Below are 16,389 nucleotides of genomic sequence, written 5' to 3' on the forward strand. Positions count from 1 at the left end.
AATAATTGTTTTGCCATCTATGCCTATGATCTTCCCTGGGCCTTTCCATTCATTAGAATTGTCTCTCTTATAGTATACCATGCCTCCTTGCTGAAAAACAGCATCTGATGGCCGTACGTTATGTCTTAAAGCTCTGCGAATTCTTTCAGAAACTTCTGCTTCCAAAAAAGCTTTTCTACTGCTATGTAATGCATTTAAATGTTCAGCAAAACCAGAGCTAATTGTAGTCCCCTCCCAAGCTGGAGGCTGGTCATCCAAAATGGACGGAATTTTAGGATTTCTACCAAACACTAATTGATATGGACTATAGCCCCCAACCATCTGCAATGAATTCTTTGCATGTACTGCCCATGCTGAAGTTGAATTTAGCCTGAAATTTGGTCGATCTACCAAAATTTTCCGAAGCATGTCATCGATGACAGCATGATTTCTTTCACAGACACCATTACTAAATGGGCTTTCTGCAGCCATATTCATAACTCTGATATTCATGTTTTCACACATATCCCTAAATTCAACATTAGCAAATTCTCCCCCATTGTCTGTAAGGAATTTTGCCGATGGACCCATTCCTGTCCCTATCCATTTTTCCACGATTTGATCCAGAATTACTCTCTTTACTTCGTACAATCGTTGATTGACTAAATCTGGTTGCTAAATCTACAAAATAAATATATTATTTGCTTTATTCCAGATCTTAAGGTCCATGGCCACAATGTCGTTAAAATCCTTGGCCAAAGGTAGGGTTACTATCGGTCGTGCTGGTGTCCTTCTGTACTTCCTACAAACTTCACAGTGGTCACTAACCTGTTCTATCAGTTTATATAGTCGTCATCCCTTACCCCTGCATCCTTTAATAAATGTTTCAGCCTCCGAGGAGACGGATGTGCAAATTGCCTATGCAGTTTTAATACCACAAGCTTTTTATCAGCGAAAGTCCCATTTCCAACTGCCATTAACACATCCTTAACCACTCTACTTGAAATATTATTTGTCAGTAATGGAATACAATAGTGTCCCGACTGTGTAAATTGTAAGTCCACCGTCTTTCCAAAAACTGTTGCCTTATCCTGTTCCATATCCAGTTCCATGTGTGCTTTCTTCATCGACGGTCTGCTCAGAAGCAAAGGTATCTCACTTGATACAACATCCGTGCTAATGAAATGATTCACTCCGGCAATATTGCAAGGGATCACCACTCTTTTCAGCGACTTCAGAGTATAATCATCCCCAAACCTGAAACTTGTGGAACTTTCAAATTCCTTAACCTTGTTATGATTTTCAGCATTCAAAGAGTCCAGGTAACATTTTAACCAGCCAATTCCACACACAGTAGATGTGCAGCCACTGTCCAATACAGCACAGTTGAAGGATTCTGCAACCAACACCCTCATTACTGGTGTAAAACTGCTTGTCAATAGGACAATGCCTTCTTTCTGGTCACTATCTTTTTCCTCTTCTGACTCTTCCGTGTCATGTGTCACTTCAAACACTCTATCATAATGAGTTGGACAGTTGAAAGCATAATGGTATTGAGAGTCACATCGAAAACATCGATTTATCATGCCCCGTGCATTTCTGGGGTTCATCTTCCTGTTGTAGGTTCTATCTTCATAATTTCCTTGTCTCGGTCTCCTTCTATAGTCTTGAGCCCTGTTCGTAGCCATACACTACTAACAGGATGGCGAGATTGTATCTTCCATATTCTGCCTTATTGCAGGCTGACCTATTTGGGTCATCAGAGCCATCGGAATCGAATGTTTCCCCAGAAACATTTGTAAAGCTTTTGTCATCCGTTCGAATAAGGTATCCTTATCAGTAAACTGAACTTCTGTCAAAACCAGGAGCCTATCCATGTTGCTCACTCTAGCACAGTCAAGTAATTTAAAGGCAAACACAGACTGTGGAAATTCCAGGTTGTGTTTCTGCAGCCTTTTACATAGTCTGCCAAATTCCATTATATAGTCTTCCATGGAGATATCCTCCATTTTCCAGAACTTATCAAAATCCGACCATGCTTCATACGCACTTAACAAGTCATCTTTCTTATAAATCTTATCCATATAATGTAATAAAGTCTCCAGACCTTCTTCGGAGTCTAACTCTTCCAATTCCAGCTCAGAAAGCACTTTGTTTTGGATTTTACTGCCATATGGTAGAGAAAGAGCCAATGCCATACCTTGTTTCCTCTTTCCCAAAGCAGTTACCTTAGTCCACATAACTACTGCGCTTCTCCATTGGTCGTACGATTCCCTTTCAGAAAATAAGGGAGGGTAGTCATATCCAGCCATCTTTATCCTCGGTTCAGCCATATATCCCTTTTTTTTCTTTTCTCACTCACTCCTTGGTTTGATCTGGAAAAGTTGTATCTTTCAACCCTTCACATTTACACAGCAACCATCCTCTGCTGCCAATTGTTAGACGTTTTAGTTGCTGTGATATGAAGAGTCTAAAGTTCTGTTCCTTTTTCACAAACACACATTTATTTCCTTCCAACAGCCTTTGCACAAGACTCTCACTATACATCACCTGACAGAGGCCACCTGAAGCCCCTTTACATATCAGTGTCAATTAATGGATACTTAACATAAATGAGACAACTAATTGCAATGTCTCTTAACCCATTACTTAACAGCAGGAACATCCAATGGAATCAGCAGTCGAAGGTTTGCTGGATCCCAGGACACAGCTGGGACCCAGCCAGGTGTTGAGCCTCTGGACAAGGTTCTCCCACAGCTGATGCAGATGATAGGACACAGCTAGGAGGAGGTGTACTGACATTCCAGTGACTGCAAGGCAAATTGGAGAAATCCCAAAGCCTTCCGGTACAGGAGATGGTGCCAGAAATGCGTGGCACCCGGGCCAACACTGTAAGGGTGGCGACTGCATTGGAAAACCAGGAGCACAACGTCCGTGCCTTGAGTGGTGGTGTCCAAGGCACGGCTCAGTCTGAGCCGACCATGGCTGAGGGCCTCGACAACATGCCCCATTTAATGAGGGCCATGTCTCAGATGCAGGTGGACATTGCTGAGGCACTCCAGAACATGGTCCAATCACTGAGGACCACTTCTGAAGGCATTGACACCATGGTGCAGATAATGGGAGCCTCCAGGATTGGCAGAGGAAGAGGACTCAGAGGCTTCTGAAGCTCACTCCAGCTGCCCCTTCAACCCATGGAGTCCCCCAGGGCCCTACAGGTACGCATAGGGAGGAGGAAGCACTGGAGTCTGGAGTCCAACCCACGGCCTTCCTATCTTAGGGACTAAGGCAGTCTCCAGTTCTTTTGGATGCCCCCTCCTTACACCAGTGCATCTTAAGGGCAGTGGGCAGAACAGGATGGCAAGGAGAGGCCTGTGGCAGTGGTAAGTCAGCGGGGAACCGGTTCCAGACCCTCTGGAGGATGTCTGCCAAGGGCATCAAAGGCAACAGGGCATGGAAAGCAGCAGGGCTGCCACCACTATTGATGTGCCTCCAGGGGACACACCTGGATGTAACACTAGACAACGGAAGATCAAAATGAGTGAGGAGCACTGAGTGGGCACTGCTGGGGTCACTATTTGTAGCTCGAGGGAATGGAAATCTGTCACATCAAAATGTTCACCATTAAAACATGTCACACCTGAGACATGTGAAGCCTCTGCCATCTTAGTCTTCACAGTGAGCTTGCCCGCACACCCACTTGATTTCCCCCTCTCCCCGCTCCCCCTCCACTACCCCCCCACCCCAGGAGCAGGCTGGGTGAATTTCAAAATGGTTCGCGCCTGGCGCGAATCTCGATTTTCGCCTTTCCCGCTATCCACCTGCCCCGCCTGGACCGGCACAGGGTGCAATGCAGTGGATGAATTGCGCCCTTTAATTCCGACACATGTTTTGGGGCTGGTGCTTCTTTAATGGCCCTAACTTTATCTTGTGCCTCTACTCTAAACCCTAAATAAGGGCCGGAATTCTCTGTTGCGAGTCCGACCCGCGACCGCTGCTCGCAAGGACAGAGAATTTGGTGTTTAGCCAAACCTCCCATTCATTGCAGCGGGAGCGGATAATTCTGCTGCCGTGACTCGACGGAGAATCCCACCCAAGTACTTCCATTTGCCTTGAAGGTGTATTTCTCTCTCTTTAATCTTACTCCAGCTTCCTGGAACCTTTTTAAAACCTCCCATAGGTTGGTCAGGCATTCCTCTTCTGTGGCTACTGTGATTAGCACATCGACCAAGTAAACAACTACCTTAGGTAAATCTTGTATTAGGCTCTCCATTGTGCGTTGAAAGATTGCACAAGCCGATGATACTCCAAGATGCAGTCTGGTGTACTGGTAGAGGCCTTAATGTGTGTTGCTAGCGACAAACTCTCTGGATGCCTCATCCAGTTCCAGCTTCTGATATGCATGACTCATGTCTAAAATAGAGTAAGTTAGACCTCCAGCTCGCTTGGCATACTTGTCCTCCAGTTTAGGTGTAGGATGCCTGTCCAATTTTGCCATTGGATTGACCATAATTTATAGTTGCCACAAGTCTTATCTCGCTTAAGAATGGGCACAATGGGAGCTGCCCACTCTGTGAACTGCATGGGCTTGATAATGCCCAAATCTTCTAATCTTCTAAGTTCAGTTTCCACTTCTCATGCAGGGAACCGGGAACGGGTTTTGCTCTGTAAAATATTGGTGTAGCCTCTGGACGTTGATAAATGTTGGCTTTCAAGCCTTGTATTTTGCCTAATTCTTCTCGAAATACCTCCTGATAACTCCGGAAGTCATCGGGCTGGATTCACCGATTTTGCGGCTATATCCGGAAGATCGGTGGCGTTTTACGTGGGAAGAATCGGCAGCGCCCCGGCACCGATCGTCCGACCAGTGAGGGGCTAGCAGCCGCGTCACGTGAACGCCCGGCCTCCGTGAAATAAACAGCTGGAGAATTGCTGGGTCCGTGGCCGCGCATGCGCATGGCGACGGCCTGCAGCGGTCACGCAGTCCAAAATGGCGACGGCCGTGCGCGGACCCGACCTGCCAGACTGTGCCCCCCCCCCCCGGACACTCCCTGGCCACCCCCTGGTCACCTCCCACCAGTCCCCCTCGCCCTGGTCGAAGGCCCCCCAGCCAACAGCACGACTGTGGTGCCGCTGGACACAGCCCGCAGCCGCCACGCCGGGTTCCCGACCGCCCTGACCACACGTGGAACGCCCGGTCGGGAAACTGGCCCATCGGGGGCGGAGCATCGGGGGAGGGCCTTCAGGTGACGTCCTGAGGCCGTCCCTACAGCGTGCGGTTGGCGCCGCGATGATGCCATTTTGGAGGGGGCGGTAAATGAACAACCGCCGTCAAACAGGCGACACCCCCGTTTCAGTCATAAAAATAGATTCTCCGCTCGATCGGCGATTATGAAATCGGCGTTGGGAAACGGAGAATCCTGTAGGTCCATTTCCTTCATTTAATTTGGAACATAATAGCCAATTTAATTTTATTTCCACAACAGAGTGGTGATATTGGGGGGACTTTAATTATGCAAATATTAATTGGGAAAATGGTCAGAATAAAGAATATGGAGGGGAGGAAATCTGAAATGTGTTCAGGAGAAGCCCAGCTAGAAAGGAAGCGTTGCTCGATCAGAAACTGGGGAATGGTATTTTGGGGGGAATATGTGAAGTTTAGATTAGTCATGGAAAAAAGCAAGGAACAATATAAACTAGAAGGTCCTGATTGGAAGGATGAGCCAGAGTAAAATGGAACCAACGATTGGCAGGAAGAACTGTAAAAGAAAAATAAGGGCAGCATGGTGGCGCAGTGGTTAGCACTGCTGCCTCACGGCGCCGAGGTCCCAGGTTCAATCCCGGCTCTGGATCACTGTCCGTGTGGAGTTTGCACATTCTTCCCGTGTCTGCGTGGGTTTCACCCCCACAACCCAAAGATGTGCAAGGTAGGTGGATTGACCACGCTAAATTGCCCCTTAATTGGAAAAAATGAATTAGGCACTGATATTTAAAAAACTAAGAGAACAATTGGATGCTTCAGCTACACGTTTGATACATTCCAACAAAGGCAAAAGGTGGGACACCAATGACAGGGCTCCTTTGGTGAGGAGGGAGATAGAGGTGATGATGAAACAAAAAAGAGGGCGTACGATGCATGTCAGGTGAATTCTTCAAATGAGAACCGGGTCAAATACGATAGGTTGAGAGGGGAGATGAAGAGGAAAATGAGATTGGCAGGGAGAGAAGATGGGAAAAGAAAGATGGTTAACATAGAAGGAAACAAGGGCGGCACGTGGCACCATGGTTAGCACTGGGACTATGGCGCTGAGGAGCCGGGTTCGAATTCCGGCCCTGGGTCACTTCCATGCAGAGTTTGCACATTCTCCCCGTGTTTGCGTGGGTTTCACCCCCACAACCCAAAGATGCGCAGGTTAGGTGGATTGGCCACGCTAAATTCTCCATTAATTGGGAAACAAAATAATTGGGTACTCTAAAGTTATTTTTTTTAAAACATAGAAGGAAACCCCCAAATCTTCTACCGGTATATAAATAGTAAATGGATATCAAGAGGTGGTATGGGTCCCAGTAGGGGCAAAGAAGGTGATGTTGAGAGGCACAGGACGAGGCTAGAATACTTAATGAGCAGTTTGTGCTTCTGTTTACTAAGGAGGAGGAGTTTGGGACTTCCGGGTGCGGCGATGACCAGCTGAGTCGCACGTTTCGGCAGCTCCCGGTGAAACGGACTTTTGGGCTCTTGATAGGAGCCCCAACGGCAATTTTGACGGCTAAAAACACTGTGCGGTAAACCAGAAGGGAATCCCCCCTGGATACGGATGAAAAAAGGAGGAGAAAGTGGCCGGATTGCAGTGGATCCTTTAGAACAGCGGCAAGGAAGGCAAGCAAAAACCAAGGTGGCGTCGGAAGGTGGCAGTTTAACATGGGGCCCTGAACAACAAGAGTTCTTGAAATGCTGTGTGGAAGAGCTCAAAAAGGAAATGAAGAAGGAGCTGTTGGCCCCGATACTACAGGCGATCGAAGGGCTAAAGGAGGAACAAAAGACCCAGGAGCGGGAGCTTCGGGTCGTGAAGGCAAAGGCAGCTGAAAATGAGGACGACATACAGGGCCTGGTGGTGAAGACGGAGATGCATGAGGCACATCAGAAACGATGTGTGGAAAGGTTGGAGGCACTGGAGAACAACGCAAGGAGGAACAACTTGAGGATTCTTGGTCTTCCTGAAGGTGCGGAGGGAGCGGACGTCGGGGCATATGTGAGCACGATGCTGCACTCGTTAATGGGAGCGGAGGCCCCGGCGGGTCCGTTGGAGGTGGAGGGAGCATACCGAGTGATGGCGCGAGGACCGAGAGCAGGAGAAATTCCCAGAGCCATAGTGGTGAGATTCCTCCGTTTTAAGGATAGAGAAATGGTCCTTAGATGGGCAAAGAAAACTCGGAGCAGTAAATGGGAGAACGCGGTGATCCGCGTTTATCAAGACTGGAGTGCGGAGGTGGCGAGAAGGAGGACGAGCTTTAATCGGGCCAAGGCGGTGCTTCATAAAAAGAAGATAAAATTTGGAATGCTGCAACCGGCAAGACTGTGGGTCACATATCGAGGGAGGCACCACTACTTTGAGACGGCGGATGAAGCGTGGACTTTTATTGTGGAAGAAAAACTGGAATGAGCGGGTTATTAAAAAGAACGTTTGAACAAAGTGGTGGGGCGAATGTGGGGGGCGAAGAGGGGGGTTAAAAAGGGGGGAAAGAGGAGTTTTATGTACTAATCCTGCGATGTGGTAACTTTTCTCTCTTCCACAGGTGGTGATGGGGGGAGGAGGGGAGGTGGAGGAGATGGGGCGTTGGCCATTGGGGGCGGGGCCAAGGGAGAAGCGCGGGCTTGGTTCCCGCGCTATGATAATCATGGCGGGAATAGAGAAGCAGGAAGGAGGGGGCGTCGCACGGTGCGAGCCGAGGTCACGGGGGGAAGCCGAGGTCGGCCAGAGTTTGCTGACTTCTGGGAGCAACATGGGGGGAGTAATTATGCTAGCGGGGGATCTAGCGGGGGGGGTGGGAGGGGGGAATTACTGGGTTGCTGCTGCTGGGGAGAGGGGGGAGCTGGTATGGGAGGGGATGGGCGGGGGGGCACCGCCTGGGGGAGATACAGCTGCGTGGGAACCGGGTGAGGAGCTGGAAAAAGGGGATGGCTAATCGACAAGGGGGGTGGGGGGGGGGGGGGGGGTAGGAAGCCCCCCAACCCGGCTGATCACGTGGAACGTGAGAGGGCTGAACGGGCCGATAAAGAGGGCACGGGTACTCGGACACCTTAAGAAACGTAAGGCAGATGTGGTTATGTTACAGGAAACGCACCTGAAACTGATAGACCAGGTTAGGCTACGCAAAGGATGGGTGGGGCAGGTGTTCCATTCGGGGCTAGATGCGAAAAACAGGGGGGTGGCTATATTAGTGGGGAAGCGGGTAATGTTCGAGGCAAAGACTATAGTGGCGGATAACGGGGGCAGATACGTGATGGTGAGTGGCAAACTACAGGGGGAGACGGTGGTTTTGGTAAACGTATATGCCCCGAACTGGGATGATGCCAATTTTATGAGGCGGATGCTAGGACGCATTCCGGACCTAGAGATGGGAAAGCTGATATTGGGGGGAGATTTTAATACGGTGTTGGCACCAGGGCTGGATAGGTCGAAGTCCAGGACTGGAAGGAGGCCGGCAGCAGCCAAGGTACTTAAAGATTTTATGGAGCAGATGGGAGGTGTAGACCCGTGGAGATTTAGCAGACCTAGGAGTAAGGAGTTCTCGTTTTTCTCCTATGTCCATAAAGTCTACTCGCGAATAGACTTTTTTGTGCTGGGAAGGGCGTTGATCCCGAAGGTGAGGGGAACGGAGTATACGGCTATAGCCATTTCGGATCACGCTCCACACTGGGTGGACTTGGAGATAGGGGAGGAAACAGGAGGGCGCCCACCCTGGAGAATGGACATGGGACTAATGGCAGATGAGGGTGTGTGTCGAAGGGTGAGGGGGTGCATTGAAAAGTACTTGGAACTCAATGATAATGGGGAGGTCCAGGTGGGAGTGGTCTGGGAGGCGCTGAAGGCGGTGGTTAGAGGGGAGCTGATATCAATAAGGGCACATAAAGGGAAGCAGGAGAGTAAGGAACGGGAGCGGTTGCTGCAAGAACTTTTGAGGGTGGACAGACAATATGCGGAAGCACCGGAGGAGGGACTGTACAGGGAAAGGCAAAGGCTACATGTAGAATTTGACTTGCTGACTACGGGCACTGCAGAGGCACAATGGAGGAAGGCACAGGGTGTACAGTACGAATATGGGCAGAAGGCGAGCAGGTTGCTGGCACACCAATTGAGGAAAAGGGGAGCAGCGAGGGAAATAGGGGGAGTGAGGGATGAGGAAGGAGAGATGGAGCGGGGAGCGGAGAGAGTGAATGGAGTGTTCAAGACATTTTATAAAAAATTATATGAAGCTCAACCCCCGGATGGGAGGGAGAGAATGATGGGCTTTTTGGATTGGCTGGAATTTCCCAAGGTGGAAGAGCAGGAAAGGGTGGGACTGGGAGCACAGATCGAGGTAGAAGAAGTGGTGAAAGGAATTAGGAGCATGCAGGCGGGAAAGGCCCCGGGACCGGATGGATTCCCAGTCGAATTCTATAGAAAATATGTGGACTTGCTCGCCCCGGTATTGACGAGGACCTTTAATGAGGCAAAGGAAAGGGGACAACTGCCCCCGACTATGTCTGAAGCAACGATATCGCTTCTCTTAAAGAAGGAAAAGGACCCGCTAAATGTAGATGCCAAGATCCTGGCCAAGGTAATGGCAATGAGAATAGAGGAATGTGTCCCGGGGGTGGTCCACGAGAACCAAACTGGGTTTGTGAAGGGGAGACAGCTGAACACAAATATACGGAGGCTGTTAGGGGTAATGATGATGCCCCCACCAGAGGGGGAAACGGAGATAGTAGTGGCGATGGATGCCGAGAAAGCATTTGATAGAGTGGAGTGGGATTATTTGTGGGAGGTGTTGAGGAGATTTGGTTTTGGAGAGAGGTATGTTAGATGGGTGCAGCTGTTGTATAGGGCCCCGATGGCGAGCGTGGTCACGAATGGACGGGGATCTGCATATTTTCGGCTCCATAGAGGGACAAGGCAGGGATGCCCTCTGTCCCCATTATTGTTTGCACTGGCGATTGAGCCCCTGGCGATAGCGTTGAGGGGTTCCAAGAAGTGGAGGGGAGCACTTAGAGGAGGAGAAGAACACCGGGTATCTTTGTATGCGGACGATTTGTTACTATATGTGGCAGACCCGGCGGAGGGGATGCCAGAAATAATGCGGATACTTGGGGAGTTTGGGGATTTTTCAGGGTATAAATTGAACATGGGGAAAAGTGAGTTGTTTGTGGTGCATCCAGGGGAGCAGAGTAGAGAAATAGAGGACCTACCGTTGAGGAAGGTAACAAGGGACTTTCGTTACCTGGGGATCCAGATAGCCAAGAATTGGGGCACATTGCATAGGTTAAATTTAACGCGGTTGGTGGAACAAATGGAGGAGGATTTCAAGAGATGGGATATGGTATCCCTGTCACTGGCAGGGAGGGTGCAGGCGGTTAAGATGGTGGTCCTCCCGAGATTCCTCTTTGTGTTTCAGTGCCTCCCGGTGGTGATCACGAAGGCTTTTTTTAAAAGGACTGAAAAGAGCATCATGGGTTTTGTGTGGGCCGGGAAGACCCCGAGAGTGAGGAAGGGATTCTTACAGCGTAGCAGGGATAGGGGGGGGCTGGCACTACCGAGCCTAAGTGAGTATTATTGGGCCGCTAATATTTCAATGGTGAGTAAGTGGATGGGAGAGGAGGAGGGAGCGGCGTGAAAGAGATTAGAGAGGGCGTCCTGTAGGGGGACTAGCCTACAGGCTATGGTGACAGCCCCATTGCCGTTCTCACCGAGGAACTACACCACAAGCCCGGTGGTGGTGGCTACACTGAAGATTTGGGGACAGTGGAGACGGCATAGGGGAAAGACTGGAGCCTTGGGGGGGTCCCCGATAAGAAACAACCATAGGTTTGCCCCGGGGGGAATGGATGGGGGATATGGAATGTGGCAAAGAGCAGGAATAACGCAACTGAAAGATCTGTTTGTGGATGGGAAGTTCGCGAGTCTGGGAGCGCTGACCGAGAAATATGGGTTGCCCCAAGGGAATGCATTCAGGTATATGCAACTGAGGGCTTTTGCGAGGCAACAGGTGAGGGAATTCCCGCAGCTCCCGACACGAGGTGCAGGACAGAGTGATCTCAAAGACATGGGTGGGGGATGGTAAGGTGTCAGATATATATTGGGAAATGAGGGACGAAGGGGAGACTATGGTAGATGAACTAAAAGGGAAATGGGAAGAAGAGCTGGGGGAGGAGATCGAGGAGGGGCTGTGGGCAGATGCCCTAAGCAGGGTAAACTCGTCATCCTCGTGTGCCAGGCTAAGCCTGATTCAGTTTAAGGTATTACACAGGGCGCATATGACTGGAGCACGGCTCAGTAAATTTTTTGGGGTGGAGGATAGGTGCTCGAGGTGCTCGAGAAGCCCAGCGAATCATACCCATATGTTTTGGTCATGCCCGGCACTACAGGGGTTTTGGATGGGGGTGACAAAGGTGCTTTCAAAAGTAGTGGGGATCCAGGTCGAACCAAGCTGGGGGTTGGCTATATTTGGGGTTGCACAAGAGCCGGGAGTGCAGGAGGCGAGAGAGGCCGATGTTTTGGCCTTTGCGTCCCTAGTAGCCCGGCGCAGGATATTGCTAATGTGGAAAGAAGCCAAGCCCCCGGGAGTGGAGACCTGGATAAATGACATGGCAGGGTTTATAAAGCTAGAGCGGATTAAGTTCGTTCTAAGGGGGTCGGCTCAAGGGTTCACCTGGCGGTGGCAACCGTTCGTCGAATACCTCACAGAAATATAGATGGAATGGAAAAAAGAAGGCAGCAGCAGCAGCCCAGGATCGGGGGTGGGGGGGGGGGGGGGGGGGGGGGTGGTAGGGGTGGGGGGGCGGGGGAGGGGGGGTGGTGGGGGGGGGGGCGGGGGGGGGGGAGGAGGATGAACCAGAAGGACTCTCAGGGTTGTTAATATATACTGTATAATATGTATAGGTTGTTGCTACAGATAATTATATATTGGACTGTTAAATTATATTTTTTGAGAGTGTTACTTGTGATAAGGCAGTTGCCAATTAGGGTTAGTTTTCATTTTTGTTATTTATTATTTATTCATTTTCTGTTTATAAAATAGGTCATTGTTATTTGTGTTGTTATAATATTGTGTAAAGGATGCACAATGTACTGTGTTGGTTGACCAAAAATTTTCAATAAAATATTTTATTAAAAAAAAAGGAGGAGTTTGATAAAATTATGGTCGAAGTGGAGATAGTAGAAGCAATGGACAGGGTATATTTGAGAGGGAGAGGTGTCGTGTTGTTCACCCTGGGGTAATACGGATTGCACACGATGCAATTAACTGATCAAGTATACACCAAACGAAGGCGTTGGTTCAATATGAGATTTATTGAACTCTAGTAACGAAACACACAGCTGTCTGTGGGTTGACTCTCTACTACTCTAAGTAACTAAAGCTAACTATCTAGACCAGGCGATAGACATCAATTCAATATGTGCCGAGCTGTAGTTCCTCCCGCACTGTAGGGCTGACCCAGGTCAACAGGCTTTATACCTCCACAGCTGGGCGGAGCCACAGGCGGAGCCAACAGCAGCACCAATAATAACATTCCAACAGTACAACAGCAACAAGCAATAACAGAACAGCAAAAACAATAAGTATATACAACAGTGGAGATAACAATACTAATAGAACAGTAGAACATATACAACAGCCTTACGTAGCCATACGTGGCTCACCACACCAGGCTAGCTCTGATCCATGTGTAGGAGGTGTTGAATGATTTGTACACCCTGACTATAGCTAACACCAGTGGAAAGAGGCAGAGTGCTGATGCCTCGTGTGTTTTATAGGCGGAAGCCCCCCTCTGGTGTCCCGTCTTGTGATTGGTCGTGTTCTGTTCTGTATATTGATTGGCTCACCTGGGTGTCTGTCACTGCCTGCTTTTACCTCATGATGTGCATGGGTGCATATTATGACAAGAGGTAGATAATTCACCTGGGCCAAATGGGCTTGCTGAAGGAAATGGGGGTGGATATAGCAGCAGGGCTTGCAATCTCTCAATATTCCCTACATACGGGGCAGGTGCCTCAGGATTGGAGAGTGACAAATGTAACACACTTATTCAAGAAAGGATATTCCGAGCAATTACAGGGCAGTTAGCTTAACATTAATAGTGGGTAAGATTTTAGAAACAGTAATCAGGGAAACAATCAACGGGCACTCAGATAGGTTTGAGCTAATTAAGGACACCCAGATTTGTAAAAGGCAGATCATGCTTGACTAATCTAATTGAATGTTTTGATGAAGGAACCGAGAAGGTTGATCGAGGATGAAGGGAATATGATGGAAGTTGCGCCTACGGATTTTAAGAAAGCATTTGACAAAATTCCCCATTTGAGGAAAAGGTTTTTAATACAGATTTACTTTTTGACTTTTGTGCTTTTAAAACCCGGAACGCACTGCTGCTCATGAGGGTGATGGAAGCGGGAACATTCGATGATTTCAAAGGGAAACTGGGCGGGCACTTGAAGGGAATAAATGGCGTGGAGCAGGGAGTGCGGCTGACTGGATTGCTCTGCAGAGAGCTGGCCTGGCTCGATGGGCCGGATGGCCTCCTCCTGTACTGTAAATGGCTTTATCTAGCTGCCTCTGTGGGGTTCCGGGTTTAAGTCCCACCCCAGGGTTGAGCACAAAAATGAGAGCTGACACTACAGTGCAATACTGAGGGAGCATTACACTGTCCTGCGACATTGCGCCATCTTTACGATGTCAAACCGAGGTCTCGCCGGCCTGCTCAGGTCGATGTGAAAAATCCGATGGCGCTATTTCGAAAGAAGAACCGGGAATTTATGACCAACCCCTCAATCAACGTCACAAGAAAACAGATTAACTAGTCATTATCACATTGCTGATTGCTGCTTGTGGGGATTTACCAAGCGCATATTAACTGCTGTGTTTACTACAGCAGTGACTCTACTTTAAAAAGTCCTCCAGTGGTTCTAAAGCACTTTGAGGGGTCTGGTGGTCAAAAAAAGCACCATGCTAAATGGGAGTTTTAATTTTTTTCCCCTTAAATGAATTTGTGCTATTCAAATGGAACAGAGCAACTCTGTTGCATTCAGCCCACAACTGAATCTCCTTCATCTGTACTCTGCTGCCTTTTTGAAGTTTCCATAGCAGTGTGCTGCTGGACTGCGTTCTGCTTTACAGCTCCTTTAGTTACCTAAAAGCTCAATCCGTATCAAATTTTCGTCAAACTGATCACAGCCCCCACCCTACTCCCCAGCCAACCCCAGAACAGAATCCTCCAGCCTAACATGGCAATGACCCTTGCTGAGTTCCGCTGAATAGAGTTGTTGTAGGAACAATGAGTGTGAATGATCTGTGGAATGCCAAACTATCTTGCATTGTCTCCAGGACACTGGTCCAGATGCCCAGTCTGAAATATAATCTAACCCCGCTCTCCTGCGAATTTAACTCTTTAAGAACTAAATTTAGCTCAATAGTGGCATTTTAAATTTTAATTAGATTAATCTTCCTCCAAGGCACCATTAATCGGAACCTAAAGTGTGAACGGTTTCTCTGACTGTACAATGTGCACAGCTACAGTAAAGTACCTGAGGAAGGAGCAGTGCTCCGAAAGCTAGTGTTTGAAACAAACCTGTTGGACATTAACCTGGTGCTGTAAGACTTCTTACTGTGCTCACCTCAGTCCAACGCCGGCATCTCCACATCACAGTAAAGCAAGTAAGGTTGCCATAGTCTCAGATCACCGTGGGCTGGTTTCACCTTTGAGGGAGAGAGCTGACGGGTGGTGATTTAACCCGAGGATCACCACACCTCAGTCAAGGGGCAAGTTTGCGAAGGCGGGGCCTTCATGAATACCCTCAGCCGTCACGGGAATTGAACCCACGTTGCTGACCTTGCTCTGCATCACAAACCAGCTGTTAAGCCAACTGAGCTAAACCAAACTTTCCAAAGGAAACTGGGTAAGCGCACAAATGGACAGAAATTGCAGGGAAACGATGGTGGTTTGGGGCGAATCTTGAAAAAAAAATTTTAGATTACCCAATTCATTTTTTCCAATTAAGGGGCAATTTAGCGAGGCCAATCCACCTACCTCTGCACATCTTTGGGCTGTGGGGGCAAAACCCACGCAAACACGGGGAGAATGTGCAAACTCCACACGGACAGTGACCCAGAGCCGGGATCGAACCTGGGACCTCGGCGCCGCGAGGCAGCAATGCTAACCACTGCGCCACCGTGCCGCCCTGTGTGGGGGTGGGAATCTGAGCTGCTCTTGCAGGGAGCCAGCAGGCACGATGAGCCGAGTGGCCTCCTCCCATGCTGTAACCATTCTGAGATGCGAAATCAGCTGGAAGAGTTGAACATTGGCCCACTGCAACCCACTCATCATTATCCAGTGACCCCTGCTGGCAAACCAAAGTGTGTGTTCGTCAGCTAATCCAGTATTATGTTGTAATGCCCCCACAATTGAATAGGAATCTGATTAGAACAATGCCTACACTTCCAAAGTATTTTAGGGGTTGTAAATTGCTTTGGGACATCCAGAGATTGTGGAAGGTGCTACGTCAGTGCAAATTTTTTCCATTCTCTTTGCACTCAATGCAAGGTTTTTCTCTTCCTTATCAGCAGTTAATGGAACAGGCTATGGTGCAACATTGGTCAGTGGCCCATTGTGCTGGTTGGTCTTTTCACTCGAGGTAATGTCTGATGCTCCTGCCCAAAGGAATGGGTACCCAGATGCATTCAAACTCATCAACATTTAGCTCACATCACAATTAGCATTTTCCAACCATTATCACCTCAGCGACACTCAGAGGTAACAATCCCAACATCCAGCTGCTTGGGTATGTACAACTCCAGGAAATACTGCAATGCCAGGCAAATTAACTGGCAGCTTGCTTTTTGGATGGAATTTGCCAATTCATCCGAGGCAGTAAAACTTTCGGAAAGTTAGAAACTGCCCATGTCTTATGCTTCCACAGGTATGGTAGCACAGTGGTTAGCACCGTTGCTTCACAGCGCCAGGGTCCCAGGTTCGATTCCCGGCTTGGGTCACTGTCTGTGCCGGATCCGGTCTGCACGCTCTCCCCGTGTCTGCGTGGGTTTCCTCCGGGTGCTCCGGTTTCCTCCCACAAATCCTGAAAAACGTGCTGTTAGGTAAATTGGACATTCTGAATTTTCCCTCAGTGTACCCGAACAGGCGCCGGAATGTGGCGACTA

The sequence above is a fragment of the Scyliorhinus torazame genome, chromosome 11 (assembly GCF_047496885.1).
Source record: "Scyliorhinus torazame isolate Kashiwa2021f chromosome 11, sScyTor2.1, whole genome shotgun sequence".
NCBI lineage: Eukaryota > Metazoa > Chordata > Chondrichthyes > Carcharhiniformes > Scyliorhinidae > Scyliorhinus > Scyliorhinus torazame.